Source organism: Diorhabda carinulata, chromosome X (assembly GCF_026250575.1).
Source record: "Diorhabda carinulata isolate Delta chromosome X, icDioCari1.1, whole genome shotgun sequence".
In the NCBI taxonomy this organism is placed as follows: domain Eukaryota; kingdom Metazoa; phylum Arthropoda; class Insecta; order Coleoptera; family Chrysomelidae; genus Diorhabda; species Diorhabda carinulata.
In genome coordinates, this window is record NC_079472.1 from 2,344,957 (window position 1) to 2,354,668 (window position 9,712).

At 35.2% G+C, this 9,712-nt stretch overlaps 1 long non-coding RNA gene across 1 annotated transcript in view; it reads left to right on the top strand.

Moving 5' to 3' along the window:
- The window catches only part of LOC130900720 (uncharacterized), a 32,564-nt gene extending 23,566 nt beyond the window's left edge, over positions 1-8,998 (top strand). The window contains exon 2 of the long non-coding RNA XR_009060213.1: positions 3,149-8,998. This is a non-coding gene — a long non-coding RNA (uncharacterized LOC130900720). The remainder of the gene's footprint in view (positions 1-3,148) is intronic.
- Positions 8,999-9,712: the final 714 nt, after the last annotated feature.

Sequence of the window (9,712 nt, forward strand, 5' to 3'; positions counted from 1 at the left end):
CGCAATGGAGATGGATCAAGAAGAATCTATCCACACATCGCTTATTTTATAGACTTTTTACATATATGGGTTTTGTGTGTACTCAAATAAGTCAAGACTGTCACGTAGCTCGGCTTCTTCTTGTCCTAGAAGGAATGAAACACGGAGCTTCCATTTGCTTCTATGGCAAGAAGCGTCCAAGAACCTTTGGCGTGCGGTGTAAACCATGCTCACAAATTGAGTGGACACCGCCCGTGTCACACACCATATTTGGATGAAATACTGTCTCGACCCCTGCTTACAGCCCAGACTTGGCTCTTATGGATTACTATGTCGATTATGTCGAAAAATAGAGTAAAATCTAAGCTTCCGAAGCATGTATTATTCAATGCCTATTAACATATTTGCTGAATACGGAGGAATCGTTTGTTATCGCTTTTGCCTTTCCTGGTTAGCTGTGTTTTTCATGGTCCTTCCAGGTCCTTGAGGGTCTTCGTCGTCTTCTTCTATTCTGCGGTTAAAACATCAATGCTTTCTTCGGACATCATCCTCATTACTTATTCGTGCCAGAGCAGAGACTGAAGCATCTTCGTAGGTTAAAATGACTTTGAATGAGTTTGTTGCATATTTTCAACTACATGATTATTAAACCGGTAACTGGTCGCTATCAATATGACAAATCTTCACGTAATGTAAACAAATGTAGGAACAGTTAAATTTTATAGTTGCCTCCAGCGAATATCTTTCATTGAAAACTTTCTCCAGAGCCGGATTTTCATATAAAAATAATACAGTACGATCCAGGGGCTATTATTTCAACCCTCAACCGATAGATTGAATTGCTATGAATTTAAAAAGGTAAAAAAACCAAAGAAGAACTATAATTTAAATGAAACTAGTATTTTCGAATAATATACTGTTGGTTTAAATCCATCATCGACAAGTAGTTACTCACAGATAAGTGATATAAGTTGTTTTGTCTTCTGGTCGTGGACGAAATAGCTAAAGAAGTGAACAAAGATGGAGATCAAGCTAACACAAAAGAAGAGCTACAAAATAGAGTCAATACTACTTACCAATGTCGATCTACGGTTCCGAATCCTGGGTGCCAACCAACGAACATAATTAGACGCGAATTAAACGTAGCTAGCGCAGTTGAAAAAAATTGAACAGCAATAATTGAGAAGAGACAGTCCCAAAAGGAAACTTCTATGGTAGAAGATGTGGTAGTCAAGTGATTAACCATCAGGAAAGGAGCGCAGACTGATCAGCATCAGCATGACTACCATCTCATGAATGGTTCGAACAAGTGATAGATCTTCCTCGAAACTTGAAATAGCAGAAAATTATCTGCGAACTAAACTCGATTGAATTGGTTTGGGCACAGAAGTTGCAAGGAAAAATAATGAGTGATGTAAACTGAACACAAACTGCTTATTACATACCTGTTTTTGTGTCACTAATTTAAAGGACTCGATGTTCAACTAACGGTTACTTTGAAAGAGATACGACCGTTTGGAATTTTTAATCACTTTTGATTTCTTTATGATGCAACCAGCACCTCATTATGAGTTTGTGATTCGTTATACTACAGAAAGTTTGAGCTATGCTGTTATTATTCTTCATCAAAAGATACGTCCAGTTTCGATTAATATATAGGGTGATTCGTATAATTCTTATTCATTTAATAAACTGATTTTATACATCATGCAATTTTTTTAATTATTCTTTTCAAAATTAGTGCTTTCGCTATTATTTGACAGCTTTTTTCATGCTTTTTTCGATCTGTTCAATGCTTTTCGTACTTAGAAAATGGCTGCGTAAGCTCTCAGGAATTGGGTCCTTTTAACAAACATTTCCAAAGAAAATTTTCTTTCAAGAGCGTCTTCGATTACTTTGATTGTTGGCTTAGGACCATAGTACCACATGATACGAGAAATGTTTCAAATCGATTTTCTGTCGAATCAACCTACAATTGATGAACAAATGCCAACATTTCTAATCAAGTCTTTAAGGCTGATAAAAAATCAACCAGCAGCAATTTTTTTTGTTCCAAATAATTCATGTCCACGTCCATTTAAAGGAATAGACATTTTTTATGCTAGATAACAAATGAAAAAGCATTTTACTGCCGATGCATTAAAAAAATGATTTCGTGATTTCTGTTAGTTGTTTCTCAAGCAGATAAAGGAAACAGTAGCCGATGAAGAAGTAAATTTAACCAAAGAAATTAGACGAAGACAATGATTCCGATGAAGAACAAATTGAAGTAGTTACGTTTAGAGCGATGGGTCTCGCGTAGAAACGAAAACATTTTCTATAATGTGCGACAAATGTTGACCGAGCTCTTCGTTTCCAACAAGATATTAATATACGAGGATGATCCTAGAAGATCTGGTTTGATCTGGAGTTGGTAGTTGTTTGAAAACTGAAAAATATTTTTATTTGAAAGATCCAAACAATGTAAAAGCTAAAGAATATTAAAAAAAAATGGATTGAAAAGGGAAGGTACGTTACCAAAGAAGGCAAACACCGTGCCAATAGCAGGGAAGGTCATGGCGTCTGTTTTTTGCGATGTACGTGGGATAATTATCAACTTATTGCAACGTTTGAGCGTCGATAATGCACCAACTCATACATCCATTATTGCAATAGCCAAAATTAATGAATTGAAGTTTGAATTGCTACCTCATACACCCCATTCGCCAGATCTAGCATCCTCGGATTATTAACTGTTCCCAGATTTCAAAGAATGGTTCGGGGGTCAAATATTTTCCAACAATAAAGAAAGAATGTCGATAATCAATAACTATTGCGAGGAGTTTGATGATTCTTATAATGAAAAGGGTATAGAACTTTTTGGGCCAGGTATTACTCATAAGATTTCTTCATAGACAACTCTCAATTCGATACAGATGAACCAGGACTCCACTAGGTATGCTCAAGTGATGGAATAGTCATCATATCAATCAGGAAAAATTAACTGATAATTTCTATATTATAATTTGTTTCTTGATGATCTTCGTGGTTGATGTTTTTTGTTTTACATGAATAAATGACTGAATCAATAAATTGGGCACACATAATTGGTATTTGTAGTATATATAAGTTTGTTGAATTTTTCAAATTATATACTGTCAATTATATTTACATTTTCTTTTGGTTTCAGGTAAAGTAAAAGAGAGAATTATTTTAAGAACGACTGTTGGCGAGGTAAAGTTGTATCTATATAAAGCTATTTCGAAATATAATTGGGTGTGATTAAGCAGTGAACGGGCGATATATAACAGATATAATTCCACCGAGACCATCATTATCATAATTTATACATGCGCTCAACGACTATTACGACATTTTTGCATTTTAAATTTATGTTCACTCTATTATATGAACGTACTAAGAGGGATTTCCATCTTAACAATATTATATTTGAGAAATTACAAATAGATTGTTTGCACCTATACCTAGAAGGTATTTCGTACTGGACTTTAAATCTCATGGTGTCATTTCCCAAGGTGTTTTGATAATAGTCGTTTTGGTGTGTCCAGAATGTGCAGTTGGTGCTTATGATCTTAAGATGATATTTCGTGGTACCTGACGGAATTGTAAAGTAAGTAAATATAGAAGAGAACAATTTATGAAGACTTGTAGGAGGTCTGTTGAGGTGTTGTCACCTCGATGGACATCTGAAGAAGGTTTAGTAGATAATTCAACGAAACTACCAACTACATTTTCTCGAGGTGCGAGACAATGCTCGAGGGGCATAGAAAACGAAGATCTTTGGAAGCAAGATCCATCATACATACTGATTTTTCTGTAATTAGTGGGATTAATGGAAAATTTTTGGATTTTAGTAAAAAAATATTTCTTTCTATTGATATTTTGATTTTGTCAGATGTTTATCATCATTTTTATTACTTGCTGTTAGTTTCTCACTATTATTGTCTAATACGTGAATTGGTTCGGCTCAGTATCTATGAGTTCAAGTAGAATACACAGCGTGACAAGATTTTTTTTCTATATTATGCAAATTATATAAAGATATAGTTTACTTACATAATCCTACGCATAGTTCTTTGTTGATATAGCGGAAATGAATGACTATAAAATAAATTAGTCCAGTGATCACAGCTTCTGACCCACGATAATTAGTTACGTCGCCGATTTTCGTAGTTCTAAGGGTACAGTAAAAGTTAACATCAAATATATTGAAAAATTCTTAGCCTACTATAGAACCAAACAAAATTTCAATGTCAAAATATTTTATTACTCAAAATATTCTCCTTTTAATTAGCTAGACGTTGCAGGTTCGACCTTTTAAACTCTTTTTCAGTTGAGGAAAGAGATGATAGTCGGACGGAGCCAAATCTGGTGAATAAAGGGGATGTTCTAGTAATTCAAACCCTAAATCACGAATTTTTTGCATGGCAACATGAGATTTGTGTGCAAGGGCGTTGTACTGCAAAAACAAAACACTTTTGGTTAGCTTTCCGCGTCTTTTCTTTTCAATTTTTCTCGTAGTAATATCGAATAGTGATCTCCAGTTATTTTCCTACCCTTATCGAAAAAATTAATCATGATTACTCCATTGCAATCCCGAAAAACTGAAGCACACTGTTCCAGCACATTTTTGGACACTTGGTAACTTCTTAGGTCTTGGAGAACCAGAGTGTCGCCACTCCATCGATCGTTGCTTTGTTTCTGGATCTTAAAAATGAAACCAAGTCTCATCCATAGTAACAATTCGGTTTAAGAAGTCTACATCGTTTTCAAATCGAGCACAGATCGAACGCGATGCTTCTACCCTTGCGCGCTTTTGGTCAACATTCTAACATTTGGGGATCCATTTTGCAGCAATTTTTCTCATGTACAAATTGACGTCAACCATATGATTAACGCTTTCGTATGAAATATTCAGTTTTAGCCCAATTTGACGGTCTGATAAAATCATGTCATGAACTGCATCGATATTTTCGGGAACTGACACAGAAACTGGCCTTCCCGATAGGTCATCGTATTCAATGGAAAATTTACCTCTTTTGAAGCTTGCAGTCCAATTTTTCACGGTCGCATACGAAGGACATTGATCACCAAGGGTATTAAGCACATCTTCGTAAATCTGCTTACTTCTTAACCCTTTTAAATACAGGTACTTGATGATGGCTCGATACTCCAACTCTGGTTTACTTTTTTGACGTCAAATTTTACACTGACACTTCTAATAAGTTATTGTTCGTTGCTATGGTAACGCAATATTTTGTTTATGCGTGGAACTAATTAGATATCAATACATCCTCGTATTTTTGTTTAAATTTTCAAAATTCCGAATTTTGCAAATAACTCCAAATCTATGCCAAATTTCGGAAAAATTAAAAAGATCAAAAATGTAGTTTAAGCAATTTTCTACAAAAAAGGTTCTCTGTGATTTTTCCCTAAGAGCTGTCATTTCTTTGTAAAATGCGCTCAAACTTCGGGGTCATCCCATCTTACTAAAGAGTTTTCGCGCCACGTAGAGTCTGAGGGAAATTACGTCCAAAGTTGAAGAAGACACTGCTGTGTCTCCTCGAAAACTCAACATTTCGGGACGAAAGAAAGTGCATTTTACTCGTTAGAGTCTGTACCTTCCAACTGTATCTACAAAAAAATTCAGACTTGTAAAATTTTCTTGGAAAACGACAAGAACTGGATTGTTTTTTGATGGTTGCCTGGGTAAACTTAAAACCCATGTGTCTGTGACTCTGCTACACCCAGCACCGAACCCTTGCTTGAGATCGTCAATTAGACGATTACCTTTAAAATGAGACCAATTATACCTTTGAACTCACTCTGTGGTAGAAAAAAAAACTACTTTTACTAACGCGATTGAATGCAGTTTTTACTTTATATAATGCGTCTCGTTATGTCTCTGACCTCGATTTGTATAGATATTCGTGTCGTTAAGAAAAATGTAGTAAATCTCCTCCAACCTCAGATGCAGCCAAATTGCATTGCTTAAGAGTGTATTTCCAGGTTTAAGAATGGCTCTCCAATACCAGTTTAGATCCAGTAAAGTGGAGATGGGAGTTTCGAGACTTTTGTCGCCGGAAGCGCCCTCGGAGATCTTAAAAATTATTTTTTGTAACTACCAAAAAGGTTGTAAAAGGCTGGGCTGCTATGTAGAAGCCTGTGCGTGTGTGTTTTGAATATTTTTCGTGATTTGTGCCATTGATTTCACGTGATGGACTGTTTGTCTAGTACCCTATATAAATAAATATTTATTTCCTACAAAAACCACCTCCTACCCTTATAAGTAGGGAAATATCCATTCCATGAGTGCACGATCGATTTAACTTCTTCGTCTTGCTTTACTGACAGTCAATCAGACCTCGACCTCCCGATAACTCTCGACATTCCTCGCGTGTGCTTCTATCATAATTCAAAATTTCATTTTCATTTCAAATACACCTTGGCCTTCTCAATCTCAGCCTTAACAATCGTACGAGTGTCTGCAACAATATCATCGATTGCACTAGAGCAAAAACCAAAATTGGGGAAACAACCCCAGATAAACTGAAAACACTGGCCATTGTGTGAACTACCACTTGGCTAATAGAGGAAAAACTCCCAAAAGTTCTTGTAGTTTCTTCTAAACGACCTGAAGAAAAGGTCAAGCACCTCCTTTGTGAATTTGAAGTAAATTGCGTGGACTCTAAGAGCGGTAGCTCCATTAGTGAAATCGAATCACGGCCTTTACACCCTAATCTAATCTAATCTAATGCCATATAAATTTGCACTTCAAGTGCAATGTTTCTATTCGTACTGATGAATCAATCAAAGAATAAACCCAGAAATTAGGAGTATCGCACACGTAGAAAACGTTAAAGCACAAAATCCACATCTGAAATCAATTATTGGTGTTTCATTTTTTGTTTCTGCATAGTATATTTATATATCGGGTCCCATTATACAAATGACCGAGAATTTCGAAGGAACTGTTTCCAGCAAAAGAGAAAAAATGACCAAGCGAAAATTCACAAAAAACTCCGAACCTTTTATTGATCAAGAAATAGTTGAAGTAGCTGGAAATATCCCAAATTGGCAAAGCGCCAGGACGAAAGGTATTCCTTCAGACTACCAAAGTGGGCACCAAACTGAAACAAATACATGATGATTGTTCTACTGATATGATAACACTTTTTTGACAACTCGAAGGTGTACCAAGGTCATCTTGATCTCAAAAAAAGATCCCAATCTATAAAGACCATTATTAAAGACTAATCTGATTCCTGTTGACTTGGGGGAAGGAGAATTTTTTGACGTTTTGACGGAGAGACCAGTCCTGCGGGAGAAGACACCCTGACGAGCACGGAATTCCTCTTGGAAGAGTGATGATGAAATCGACTAGATTGCAATTGATTTTTTATATTTTCTCTATTTTTGATAAATGTTTAAATTACTAATAGCGTTTTTAAGGATTATCCCTGTCCCACACTTAAGTTTAGAGTCAAAATTTCTGTTATTTTAGAGTTTTTTGTTCTTCGAAGGTAATTTTCTGCTTTGTATTTGATTTCAGAAATTTACCTCAAAATTTCGAGTCTTAAACGAAATTTTAGCTTATTGTAAGAGTAATTTTGAGATTAGGAAAAAATCCCAAGGAACTTTTTTTGTAGGAAATTTTTCGAATTACATTTTTGATCCTTTAATTTTTTTTCGAAATTCGGCAAATTCAAACAAAAATATATCGCTTAGTGGCCAAAATTTTGATGTGGATTTTGATTCTAATCGGACTGTACTCACTGGACTACAGGGTGTGTTTCTACAACGGAAAATTACTTCATATCATTATGTTAATATATGCAAGAGTGAAAATATTTTCTTTTTTTTTAGGTGGCGGTAGTAGAAAGTGGAGGGATGGTGATGGTATTGTTTTAATTTCTCCCCCCGGTCCCGCCACTACTTTACATACCACGGATATATTGAACACGTGTGATGTGACGTAGTGGTATGTCTAAGGGGGTTGCATGTACATCTAATTTATTTCTACTTAATTTGTTTCTTTATTAATTGCATGTATATTAACAAAAAAAAAAAACGAAAATCGTACGCGAGTTGTTCCAACTCAGACCCTCAATGATGATTTTATGACTCAGAAAGGTAAGTAAAATTGGGAGCAGGTTTAATTTGATTTAAACGTACACAAAGATGAATCAATGAAGAGTAGTCAGTTGGTTTTATATGGACCTTACAGTTTATATGGTGATTCTATAGCTTCAATCTTATACTTGTGGATTTTGGAAGTAAGTCTTTCTCTTCAAATATATTTTCCTCAAAAGAACCGTCCGAAATCCAGTTTGAAGTATCATTTTTATAGAGAAAGAATATGAAGTGCTTCTTAAATTGGTCGAAACAACTCGATAAGTCTGGACTGGAAGTGGTTTCGTTATCAATTCCATCAGTTTCTGCAGCTGCTGTTTTGGGTTGCGATTTATTTCCAAATCAAACTTGATCCAAGAGATTGCAGTTAATCTAAAGTCCGTGCAAGTTATTTACCAGTAGGAATTTTGATTCCTACTGTTTTTTCTTTCCCTTTTCCGAACTTGCATTCTATGATTTCGGGACGTAACTGAAGCTTTTTAGTTTGTACGTCTGTTGTTAAAATTTTCGGCAACATGTACAAATATTCGGCATCTTCTTTCAAAATTTTATATAAGTTGAGAGTTTTCTTGAAAATTTCGACTGGTATTTAGTTAATGATTGTCCGGTTAATCGGCGGCGGCGCTAGCTTCCACGGAATCCTGTAGGAGGCGATGTTAAGAGTGGGATTCAAAGGAATATACCCGCGGTAGTTTCCTTCAGAGGTCCAATCGTTTAAAACTATATGAAAAATTCATTAATACGCAAAAAATGAATGAAATTAGAATTTTAATTATTTTTAAATTTTGAAATTATGTCTGATTTATGTACAAGTCTGGTTGTAGCCTTAAAAGGAGCCATAGCTAGTTGAACTTAACTGAACTATAATAAACTTAAATAGTTCCTACTCCCCGGGGTCCCAACCTAACCATATATGAACAACTACGTAGATGACCACGTACAGGACCGGTGTAGGTTATTGACATCGAATTTTGTTGAAAAATACTCTTTCATTACAGTACAAATCTTTATTAACAAATCTTTTCTGGACTATAGAAGCATGCCAATGTTTCATTCAAGTTTTCGTACACTTCTTGTATGTATTTCATCTGGATTCCTTTCAGTTTTCACCACATTTGCCTGGCTTGTCTGTGAAGGAACAATCGTTTTCTGTATGGTTTGGTTTCTTTTTCTTTGTTTTTATTAATATTTTCTTCAGATTATAATTTCGAAATGATGTTTTCCAGCGTCTTTTCAGTTCGAGGAGTCGACTCCCAAGCAGTTCTAGAAAAATCTAAATCTTTCGGGTAATGTGCTCAATATTTTTGAAATCGTCTGTAAAGTCTTGCTTAAATGCTTCAAGTCTATATGCTAAATTTTGCAATTTGCTCAGATCGATTCCCCTTTCATAGTTAAAACAAAAAAATTCTTCCAGCAATCTGCATTTTTGATCTTCACTATCCTTTTGAAATAAGTCCTTGATCTTTTTGTCAACCGTAGAAATGATTTTGAGACTTCGCGTATCTTTGTATTCGAATCTTTTTGTCTTTGTCTTCAGTTAAACAATCAAATTTTTCATTTTTTCAATGTTTGTCAGTTTTTCAATGTTTAAAATATTGTC